We start from the raw sequence: 12,719 nt of genomic DNA, 5'->3' as shown, positions 1-12,719 counted from the left end.
AAAATGCTAAATTGACCCAAGTTCAGAAGGAATTCCTGTAAGAGTTAAGAAAGACATAAGAGTGGTAGAGGGGGAAAATGTGAAAAAAAGTGATGCTAGAAAATTTATTAAAACAGAAATAACAGTTCAGTAAAAGAGGCACAAAAATATTGATGAAAATAATTACCTTAATAAACAGAATTGCATTAATGGAAAAGAAGGTACAAAAATTCACTGAAGTAAAGAATGCCTTAAAAAGCAGAATTAGCCAAATGAAAAAAGTGATACAAAAGCTTACTAAAGAAAATAATTCCTTAAAATTTAGAATTGGGAAAGTGGAAGCTAATAACTCCATGAGACTTCAAGAAAATATAAAATGAAGACAAAACAATAAAAAGAATAAAATATAAACTATCTTATCAGAAAAAATACAATTAACCTGGAAATATATCAAGAAGACATAATCTAAGAAATATTGGAGTAAGTGAAAGCCTTGATTTTAGCAAAAGAGCCTAGGCCTCATATTTGAAGAAATTATAAAGGAAAATTGCTCCAATACCTTATATTCAGAAGGCAAAAATAGAAATCATAAGAATTCAACAATCATCTCCAAAAAAGGACCCAAAAACTTCCAGGAACTTTATAGACAAATTCCAGAGCTTCCAGGTGAATAGGAAACTACTTCAAGCAGCAAGAAAGATGCCATTTAAATACCATGGAGCCACAAGAAGTATGACACCAGATTTAGCAGCTACCATGCAAAAGGAATGGAGGGCTTGAAATATGATATCCCAGAAGGCCAAGCTAGGATGACAATGAAGAATAACCTACCCAGAAAAACTGAGTATAGTACTTGAGGGGAAAAGTGGATATTTAATGAAAGAGAAGACTTTCAGTCATTTCTGATGAAAAGGCCAGAGTTGAATAGAAATTTGATAGCCAAGATTCAAGAGAAGCATAAAAATTTAAGTATGAAAGAGTAATCATAAAGGATGCATCCATTACTATATGGGAAGATGATACATGGAACTGTACATGTATATATAATATGTGTAATGCTATCCACAGTATTACTCAGCCTTACCTAGTAGTATCAGAACAGTTTGGTCATATGAGAAGGCCTTTGATATATTGCCTTAAACTATATGACATTTTACTTAGTATTACTGTGACCATGTTCATTAGGAAAATAAGTCTATAATTTTATTTTTTAGTGTTTATCTTAACCTGGTTTAAAAACACCATATTTACCCCTAAAGCATTGGGTACATTTTTCTATCTATGAATAACTTATGTAACCTAGGTGCTATCTGTTCTTGGGAAGTTTATGTGTATTTAGTTATAAAGCCATCTGGACTACATGGGAATGGGGTGTGAGGTAATTCCCTTATAACTTCTTAGTTTCTTTCCCTGAGAGTTGTCTATTTAAATTGTTTGATTCCTTTTGTGTTAGTTGGGGTAATCAGCATTAATAGTCATATATTTCCTTTAAAGTGATTCATACATTAGAATATAAATATAATATTTTGTATTTTTTTTTATTTTTGCTGCGACCTTTCCTTTTCCCATTTGCGATTTTGTTGATTCTTTTTCTTTATTTTGTTTTATTATGAAATGTGTTGATAGTTGATACTCAAGCAAGTCAAACATAAAGGAAATAGACCAATATCACTAATGAATATGAATTAAAATAATAAATGAAATGTGTTATTTTCTTTAGCAGAAAGACAACAGTAATATATTCATATAAGTTGCCCACTAAGACCAGGTTATCTTTGTACTAGTAATGCAAGGATAGTCCAACATTATGAAAACTTCTAGTATAATTACATGTTATTAAGAAAAAGAATATATATATTATAAAATCAGAAACATAATTCAATAAAATAGTGTTAGTTTATTTTCATTTTCAAAAAGGCATAAGAATGAAGGAAGATTTCATTTGAATCATCAAAAGCATTTATCTAAAACCAAGTGTTCATATAATCTTTAATCAACTTTAGAAGCTTTCTCAATAAGTATAGAAGTGATGTAAAAATGTTCACTGTCTCTAATACCATTTAGCATAGTGGTAGGATTTTTGATTAAAGTAAAAAAAAAAGGAAAATATAAATTAAGGGAACCTAAATAGACAGATAAGAGATTAAATTACCTATTCTTGTTATGATTTGATGTTTTACTTAAAGAATGACAAAGAAACAACAAAAATAATATAGAGACAGTAGCTTCAGCAAAGTAAAAAAATGTAAAACAAATTCACATAGAGAAATACACCAGCGTTTCTGCATATTACTAAGAAAAATCAGGAGAAAGAGATAGGCAGAGAAACATAACTTAAAATAATAAGAAAATTCTGTAAACACATGATGCTTAATATTTTATGACACACAAAGGCTTTATATAAATAAAATTCCAACACACTTTTCACAGAATTTAAAAAAAGGGCTAAAGAAGTAGAGAAATGCCTAATGTTTATGGCTCCAATACAATACTAGGAATGATGATATTAAATTACTCTATAGATTTTGCCAGTCAAATTATCAGAGCTAGAATTTATAGAATTGAACAAAATGATGGTAGTATTCATTTAGAAGAACAAAAAGGTAAATTATAGCAAGAAATTTAATGGAAAAAAAAGAATGACACTATCAGGTCTCAAATTATATTATAAAGCAATATATATTTTTAAAACATTTAGTAATGTATAGGAAATGGAGAAGTTGATCAGTGAAACTGGCTACCTTAGGAAGACTCAGATAAAAATATATATGTGAAAAACATAACTTTACATTCAATTATAATTTTAATGATTAACTTCTAAATATTTAAAACATATATCCATTTAGAGTTTGTGGTGGTGTATGTTATGACTCATCTAAACCTATTTTCACTAGACTTAATTCTAATTTTTCCAGAAGTTATTGAATAAAATCTCTTCATGTTTTATTTATAGATGGATCTATTTTTTTTCTTGTTTTAAGAACAAGAAAATCCAACAACTCTCAAGCCTCCTACACCTCTGCAAACCTTTCCTCTATTCCCCAAGAAAGAGGAAGCTTTGGAAGTTACCACTTTTTTGGATGAAAACATGAAGAGGAGAGAAAACAGTGAGAAAAGAACACAAGCAGAGACAAAATGAAACAAGATGCAATTAAAGAGAATTAATTAAGAGAAAGTAAAATTTGAATCACATTCAATAGTCTGTCAAAATTTAAAAATACATCATCCCTTTCTGTTAAACAATGATAAACTACAAAAGTAAAAAGACATGTACATCACCAGCAATCATAATAGTAGATTATTTTTCTTAATTGTTTTGTGGACTAATGGGTTTGATTCGTGTTGGTTGGAAATGGGAAGAAAGGAAAGGAAAATGATAAAGAAAAAGACAAAGTACAAAGTTTGTTTTTCCTCATATGGTGTGTAATGTTAAATTATATAGTTTGAATCTATTACTCTTAATTTTTCTAATATCTAGTATCTACAGTTGCACCTTATTCTGTATCTGTTATCTCATTCATAAATAGGGATAAACTTTGACATTTACAACAACTGATAAATTTGTATAAAACAGATGATAAAGTTTAAATAGATCTGAAAATGATTTGAGAGGCTCTCTTTCAGATCTGCCATCAATGTGTGGACCCAGTGCCATGATGCAGGTTTTCGTGAAGACTTTGATGGGGAATACCATCACCCTTGAATTCGAGCCATCTGATACCATTGAAAATGTCAAGGCCAAGATACAAGATAAGGAAGGTATTCCCCGTGATCAACAAAGATTGATTTTTGTGGGCAAGCAACTGGAAGATGGTCGAACTTTGTCTGACTACAACATTCAGAAGGAGTCTACCCTTCATCTTGTTCTGAGGCTTCGTGGTGGTGCCAAGAAGAGAAAGAAGAAGTCTTACACCACTCCCAAAAAGAACAAGTATAAGAAAAAGAAGGCTAAACGTGCAGTTCTGAAGTATTGTAAGGTTGATGAGAATGGCAAGATTAGCCATCTTCAATGAGAGTGCCTTTCTGATGAATGTGGTGCTGGGGTCTTTATGGCTAGCCATTTTGACAGACATTATTGTGGTAAGTGTTGTCTAACGTACTGCTTCAACAAGCCAGAAGACAAGTAAATGTATATGTGTTAATAAAAAATAATCAACTAAAAAAAAGAAAGAAAATGATTTGAGAGTTAAAAGGTATTTTGATGTTGAGTACTTGTGAACTCAGGTGTGTTTATATTAAATTTTCAAGCTCATTTTGTTTAGTATACATACTATGTTCACTTAAATAATGACAGCTTTTAATAGGTAATATTTACATCGAACTTAGTGTGTGACAAGCATTATACTAAATGCTTTATGATTATTAACTCATTTGATCCTCACAACAATCCTGGGAGGTAGGTATCCCCAAGTTACAGAACAGGAAACTGAGGCAAATTGATATTAAATGAGTGTCCAGGGTCATACAGTTAATAAGTGTCTGAGACTAGCTTTGAACTCAGGTCTTCTTACTAACTTCAGACTCCATACTTTATCCACTGCACTACCTAGCTGCCCCTGAAAGGTATAATCACCTGAGTTTATGAACACTCAGCACATGAACTAAATTCTTCCTTCTTTATGTGTTCTCAACATATCACTTTATATTGCTTTCCATCATAGCTGGTTTAGTTTTAGTTTAGGGTTTTCCCCATTTTCCTTATTCACATTTCTTTTTAAAGACTTTTAAATCAAGTTGGTCTCCTGCCAAACATGCTATTCCAAGTTCTAGTGACATAAAATCCATTAATTGCCATGAACCCATTGTTCCAGTTTTGTAAACTAAATTCTATTATTTGATTTCATCTATGAGATAACCTATGCTTCTTGAATGTTCATGTTAAATTTATAAATGGCTATTTTCATGTCACTCAATATAGAAATGCCAACTATAATCCCAGGTGCTCCATGGACTGTCTGGGGAACCCTGTTTTAGAAAGGGCATTAAGAAACTGGATCACATCCAAAGGAAGACAAAAAGGATGGTCAGGGACTTGAACCTAGTCATAACCAAGCATGGAAATTAAGGTCATCTTTCAAGCATTCCTTACCACCCCTTTATTCTTCTCTCTTATTTAAATGACACTGAATGATTGTAGAGGTTCAAACAATTTTAATGACTGGTCCCCTTATAATTTTATGTTATGCAACTTCAAGTGGACTTTTATTAGTGCAAAGTAATTTTACTCTGACTACTGTGTTCCTCACAACAACTATTCTAAACTTTCTCTTCTCTCCTCCATTCCATTCACTGTCACTGCCCTAATTCAGGCCCTCTTGCCTTGATTATTACAACAGTCCCCTAATTGATTTCCTTGCCACAAAACTCTTTCTTTTCCAATCTATCCTCCAGATAGCTTTCAAATTGATATTCCTAATGCACTGGTCTGACAATGTCATTCTCTAATTCTAAAAAAAAACAAAAAACAAAAAACCCAGTGCTTTCCTGTTGCCTCTAGGAAAAGACACAAGCTTCACTGTTAAGCATCTAAACTCAAAGAAAAAAAAGTCACCAAAATATAACATTTGAGAAAAGCACATATCATTCTAATGGTGACCATTACTATTCTGTTCTATCCTTTCTTACAGACAATTCTACTGAAAATATAATGAAAACTAAACATCTCTTTTATGTGACTTTCTAAATACAAAGAAAATAATAGGCAGGTCATGGAGTTAGGTGACTCTCAATGACTATAATAGTTCAATTAAAGGTGTGAGATATGAGAATATGCCATTCAGTTCCTCAGTAACATATTTCATAGTTTTGCTTCATGCTGCCATTGGAGAAAGATTTACATTAAGATCTGTGTTAAATTGTAGCAATGGTTCATGGCAAAGCTCTTGAATGCCGTTTTTTTTTTTATCTAGCTTGCATTGGCAATGGACACGGTGGCCCAGTTTACAAGTAACATGTCTTTACCTCAAAGAGAATGCTTGTTATGATTTGGCATTCCTCTGCTATCATTAAAAATAGTCTGTTGCTTTTTAATTACCAAAAGCCTATTAGATTGCCTGTCATTATTCTGAGTAGCAGGTTCAGAGGGAGTCAGTAGAAACATACTAGCTGGAAGGCACAGCTGGACTATTCCAACAGATTTCAACAACTGGGGACCCTTGCCTGCATATGGGGTGGAAGTCTAATCTGGAATATCCACTATGGTGCTTCAAGGCCACTCAGAAAATTCATTTTGAGGTCAGTGATCTCTCAATAGGCAAAATCTTTAGGTGAATTTGGCCCACTTAGATATCTTGAGAGTTGTCAATTAGATCTTGGACCTACAAGGACCCATTTCTCCTTCCAGAATGTGACAGAATTTTCACAGTTAACATTGTATGTAAATATTATCAAAGTGTGACCGATGATAGAATTCACTGACTTTAATGGATTTGCCTTTTTTATTAGTACAGACATTCACCAGAGTGTTTCCATGGATTCTGAAATATGAAAGTAAAGAGATACAATTTTTCCTTGCAACCCCAATAGAGGAATTTTTCTTTCCTCAGACCAACATGATTAAACCATTGTTAAACCTATAGGGATTAGGACATTAGAATATCATTGAAATTTAGATTTTCTTTATGATCTTGGATTTCAGTAAACTTATTATCATTCTTACTAATGTATTCCAAAGAGGAGCATCTGTGCAGGAAATTCACTTGTCACTAAAATGTAAATATATTTTTTCCTTCCCACAGTAGTTAAAGAGATTTGAAAGTAGTAGTAGTAGTAGTGGTAATAGTAGTAGTAGTAGTAGTAGTAGTAGTAGTAGTAGCAGCAGCAGCAGCAGCAGCAGCAGCAGCAGCAGCAGCAGCAGCAGTAGCAGCAGCAGTAGCAATAGCAGTAGCAGTGATGGTAAAAGTAATAGTAGTATGTAAAATAAGAGTAGTAGCAGCTTTTTAAGATTATACATTGCAGAGTAGGAGTCCATCTGCATTGGAAAGAAGTCTCCTACCCTAAAGAACTCATAGGCACAGTTCAAATAATATTACTAGTGTCTACTATTAATACTACCAGTGCTACTACTATTGCTGATCATGATATTGATAATGGTGATTTTACTGCTGCTGCTACTACTACTACTACTACTACTACCACCACCACCACCACCACCACAGATAACATTTATAAAACACCTTAAGTTTTGCAAAGTCCTTTACAAATATTATCTCATTTTATCCTCACAACAGTTGTAAAAAGGATACATTATCCCATTTTATAGATGAAGAAACCAAGCCATATAGAAGTGTTTTGCTCAGGATCAAACAGCTATTTTGAGTCTGAGGACAAATTTGACTCAGAACTTCCTAATTCTTGGTCAAACCTCTATGTATTGAACTACCTACCCGCCTCATGATAATAACTGCTATCTAAACAACTTTAAGGTTTGCAAAGTATAATACATTATCTCATGATTTCTATCTACCACCCTATTAGGTAGCATAGATTACTTAAAATAAAAACCAACTCCTTGTCATGTAATATGACAGAGCTGTCTAAAGGATTTTAGCCTTGGCTACAATCATTGGCAATTGCGGAGCCCCAGTTTCTCTTGGGGAAGTACCCTGTAGCTACCAGTCTAAGCTGTTTAAAATCAGGGAAGGAAACATGCAATGCTTGCTTGGGGAATCTGTACTTGTTCATTCATAATCTGCAAGGTTAAGTGACTTAGCAAAGGTCACATTTGCAGGGTATCAAAGGCATAAGGAACCTAGACCTTTCTAAGTTTAAGACTAGTTCTATTTCTACTACTCCATGATGCTTTGCTACATGTATTACTTTTCTTATTTGAGCAAAAAGATTTTGAGGAGAACTGATGATCCTTTGTACTTACAGTTAAAACATATGTGTATGGGTTTGCACTCAGATCTTGAAGATTCTGACTAGTACTGTATCCAAAATATCCACCTGTATCTACATCTCCTATTGGTATGCCAGAGAAGGAAACTATACTTACACACATCATAGTGGGTTTCTGTACCTTTACAAATCTGGTAAATAACCATTATGTTGAGATCAAAGGTAACCTCAACAGACCATTGACAGTCATCTTGCCTCTCATACCACAAAAATATACTTCTCATTTTCATGGCTCTTGTCAGGTGTTTTTCTTTTGTTTTGTTTTGCTTTAATTTGTGAAGAAGATATAAATGGGTTTGGAATTGTTCTATGCCTTCTTCCCCTCCCCCCTCACCTTTTTCCTTAAGCCCACATCCTTTTAAAATAATTGTATATAATGGTAAACCTGTCTTGGCCTAAGATTCTAATAGCAAAAGTCAGCCAGGAGTGAATTATTATAAATTAGATTATTACCCATAAAGTAGAGACTACCTAGTTTATTTATCTTCCTATCTCCTTCCTTCCTTCATCCCAACCAGTTCCAACACTGTGGAAAGACATCAATAGTAATCTGATAACTCAGAAACTTCTTACTCTCTACCAAAAAAGCTTAAGCTTTAAACCTAATTGTAAAAGAAAAAAAAAACCTTAATGTAAACAGTTTCCTTCAATCACTTGCTGATTATTTCCCTTTCCCTCTTTTTTTCCTCCCCTAACAGAAACACAGAGCCTTGCTTATTAGCTATCTTATATTTTTTGAGATACTCACATCATAGATACTTCCCTGCATTCCCACTTATAAGGGCCATAGCCCACACCACCAAGGGAAGCAGAAGTGTGTGTGTGTGTGTGTGTGTGTGTGTGTGTATGTGTGTGTGTGTCTGTGTGGGTCTGTGTGAAATTTCAGGCAGGTATGCTCCAAACATAAACTTTCCATGGACTCTGAAAGTTTGAGATGGATTTACTTGGGGAGTTGTATTTGTTGTCCATGGAGCTTGTATCTCTAGTCAGCTTTTCATTGTGATGATTGCTGAAAACAAACTACTCTACCCAAAGTCCACTCTAACCCAATCAATCAATCTGCTAATGTAGGGGTTCTTAACCTAGGTTTTGCAGATGCCCAAAAGGTCATGGATAGATTTCAATGTATCTATGAACTTGGGTGGGGGAGAAATCTTTATTTTCACTAACTTCCAACTGAAATTTAATATTTCTATTAATTGTATAAAAAATTTAGGAGTCCATAGTCTTCACCAGACTCCCAAAAGGTTACATGGTGAATGCACACACACACACACACACACACACACACTCACACACAGATTCATGGTTTAAGAACCCCATGATACTGCAATCCTTGTGTATTTGGGAGTCCTAATTCTATTTTGAATAAATTTCCCTTCTTCAAACTTTTCAACCAAAGTAGCTTTACCACTTTAACAAAAAACATACTTTCCCAGAACTCAAGCAATCTACTTAATCAATAATCATTTATCAAATGTCTCCAGCGTGTCAGGCATTAGGCTAACTGATGAGGAAACTAAGATAAAAATGAAATAGTACTTGCCCTCAATGAACTTATATTCTGTCATGGAAGACAATATGTGCATATTCAGGTGTTCATTATGGACAAGGAGATCCCATTCCCACAAGGGGCATTAATAAGCTGAAATATATCTGGAGAAGATTGGCAAGAATGGTGAAGACATAAACTCTGGAAGTATAAAGTAAAGACTTACAGATATATTAGCACAAATCTGGTACTAGCCCCTACAAAATGTCTTTCCAGATACCTCTACATATGAAATAATGAGTCTGTGAACAAATAGAAATATTCATGACTTATAAAAATATTGATTAAATGTTAGAGACAGAGGCCAGATCTACATACCATGACTTATATTTCTACACACATTTGCACACATACACACACTCATTATAAATAATGATGATAGATATAAATATAGAGATATGAGAGAGGGAGATTATTTTTAGAGATGATACTGGATTATTCTTTGTTAACTTTGTCCACACTTCTCCTTGGATCACGTGTCTTTGGAAGTACCAATAAATTTCAAAGTCATAGAGCAAGATTTTGAAAAAAACAAAACAAAACAAAACAAAACAATGTGAAAAAGCTTTGAGTCAATGTCCCTCCCCCCACCTGTACACAGGAAACAGAACCACAGTTTAACACAACTTTTAAAGTCAGGAAATATACTGGAAAAATGAGTAAACAAAAAAAAAATGAGAACCCTACCATAAAAAAGCTACTATGGTGACAAAGAAGATCACAATGTAAACTCAGAATAAAACTATTAAATCAAAAAGGCTAAAAGAAAAGCATCAAAGGGAAAAAATAATTTGATATAAGCCCAATAAGAATTCGTGAAGGAGCTTTTAAAAAAGTGAGTTTCAAAATCAATTAAGAGTGGTAGAGGAAAATTTAGGAAAAAGAAATGAGAACAAGGGAAGAAAATTAGAATTAATAGCTTGGTAAAAGATGCACAAAAATACTGGGAAAAAATAAGTCCTCAAAAAGCACAATTGACCAAATGGGAAAAGAGATATAAAACTTATTGAAGAAAATAATTCCTTAAAAATTAGAATTGACCAATTGGTTAATGACTTTGTGAAACATCAAGAAAAAAATGTAAACAAGGTCAAAGGAAGGATATAATTGAAGAAACTATAAAATAACTCATCAGAAAAACAACTTACCTGGAAAATTGATTAAGGAAAGATAATTTAAGAATTATTGGAATGCCTGAGAACCATGGTCAAAGAAAAGGCCTACATATCATATTTCAAAAAAGCATAAGGAAAAATTGCCTCAACATCCTAGAACTAGAGGGTAAAATAGAAATTGAAAGAATCCACTGATCATCTTGTGTAAGAAATCTCCAAAATAAAGACTCCCAAGAATATTATAGCCAGATCTCAGAGCTCTGAGTCAAAGCCAATAAGATACATAGAACTATGGTCATCATGACACAATATTTAATAGGTATCATATTAAAGGAGGAAAGGGCTTGTAATAAGATATTTTGGAAGGCAAAGGAGCTAAGCTTACAACCAAAAACAGCCAACCCAGTAAAATGAGGTATAATCTTTCAGGATTAAAAATGGATAGTTAATGAAATAGAGGACTTTCAACCATTTCTGATGAAAAACAGTTAAAAGTCAAGTAATAGGCTGTGGAAATGAACAAAAATGGAAAAAATGTGACTATAGAAAGTTACTGTGGTGACAAGGAAGATCAAAACACACACTCAGAAGACAACAAAATCAAAGCTCCTACATCCAAAACCTCCAAGAAAAATACAAATTGGTCTCAGGCCATGGAAAAGCTCAGAAAGGATTTTGAAAAACAAGTAAGAGAAGTAGGGGGGAAATTGGGAAGAGGAATGAGAGTGATGCAAAAAAAAATCATGAAATAACAGTTAAGAGTTTGGTAGAGGAGACACAAAAAAAATTCTTAAGAAAATAACACCTTTAAAAAAAAAAACCACAGACTAAGCCAAACGTTAAAAGAAGTCCAAATGTGAATGAGAATAAGAATGCCTTAAAAAGCAAAACTGGTAAAATGGAAAAGAAGGTTCAAATGCTCACTGAAGAAAACAATTTCTTATAACTTAGAATGGAGCAATTGGAAGCTAATGATTTCATGAGAAATCAAGAAACAATAAAACAAAACCAAAAGAATGAAAAAATAGAAGACAGTGTGAAATATCTCATTGGAAAAACAACTGACCTGGAAAATAGATCCAGGAGAGGTAGTTTAAAGCTTATTGGACTACATGAAAGTTATGATAAAAAAAATAGCCTAGATATCATCTTATAAGAAATTATCAAGGTAAACTGCCCTGATATTCCATATGATAAAATAGAAATTAAAAGAATCCACCAATCACCTCCTGAAAGAGATTCCAAAATGAAAACTCCCAGGCATATCATAACCAAATTTCAGAGTTCCTAGTCAAAGAGAAAATATTGCAAATAGCCAGAAAGAAACAAATCAAGTACGGTGGAGCCATAGTCAGGATAAGACAAGATTTAACACCTTCTACATTAAAGGATCAGATGGCTTAAAATATGATATTTTTTTCTCACTTTTCATTAATTTATTTTTAGTTTTCAACAGTCACCTTCATAAGCTTTTAAGTTTTAAATTTTCTCCCCCTCCCTCTCCACCTCCCTCTCCAATATGGCATGCAATCTGATATAGGTTCAACATATGCATTCCTATTGAACATATTTTCACATTAGTCATGTTGTGAAGAAGAATTAGAATAGGAGGAACCACAAGAAAGAAGAAACAAAACAAAACAGAAGAAAAAAAATGAGCAAATAGTATAGTCCTAAAGAACTGTGGAGTCTGAATGCAGATAAAAGCATCTTTTTTTTTCCTTTTGTTGTTTTGTTTTGTTTCTTCTTTCTCATGGTTCCTCCTGTTGGTTTTAATACTTCTTTACAGCATGACTAATGTGAAAATATGTTTAATATGAATGTGTATGTACAGCCTATATCAGATTGCATGCTGTCTTGTGGAGGGGCAAGGGGAGTGAAGGGGAGAAAATTTAAAACTCAAAAGCTTGTACAAGTAAATGTTGAGAACTAAAAATAAATTAATTAAAATAAAAAATGCACAAAAGATAGTTCAGAGGAATACACAGATAATTAGAAGAGCTTCGAAAAAAAAGAAAATTTAGTTCTAAATTTTCCCCCTCCCCAAGACATTAAATCTAAAATAAGTTATATATGTGAAATCATATTAAACATATCTTCACAAGATTAATATTTTCAATTGCAAAAAGTAACCCCATTTTAGACAAATATTTGCATACTTTTCAGATAGTATC

General features: G+C 33.0%; 1 pseudogene; it reads left to right on the top strand.

Annotated features, from left to right (window-relative positions):
- Positions 1-3,635: 3,635 nt before the first annotated feature.
- Positions 3,636-4,137, top strand: LOC114045759 (annotated as a pseudogene).
- Positions 4,138-12,719: the final 8,582 nt, after the last annotated feature.

This window comes from Vombatus ursinus, unplaced genomic scaffold (genome assembly GCF_900497805.2).
Source record: "Vombatus ursinus unplaced genomic scaffold, bare-nosed wombat genome assembly UNPS02014779.1, whole genome shotgun sequence".
NCBI lineage: Eukaryota > Metazoa > Chordata > Mammalia > Diprotodontia > Vombatidae > Vombatus > Vombatus ursinus.
Note: the sequence above shows the minus strand (reverse complement) of the source record. Positions and strands in the feature narration are given on the sequence as shown.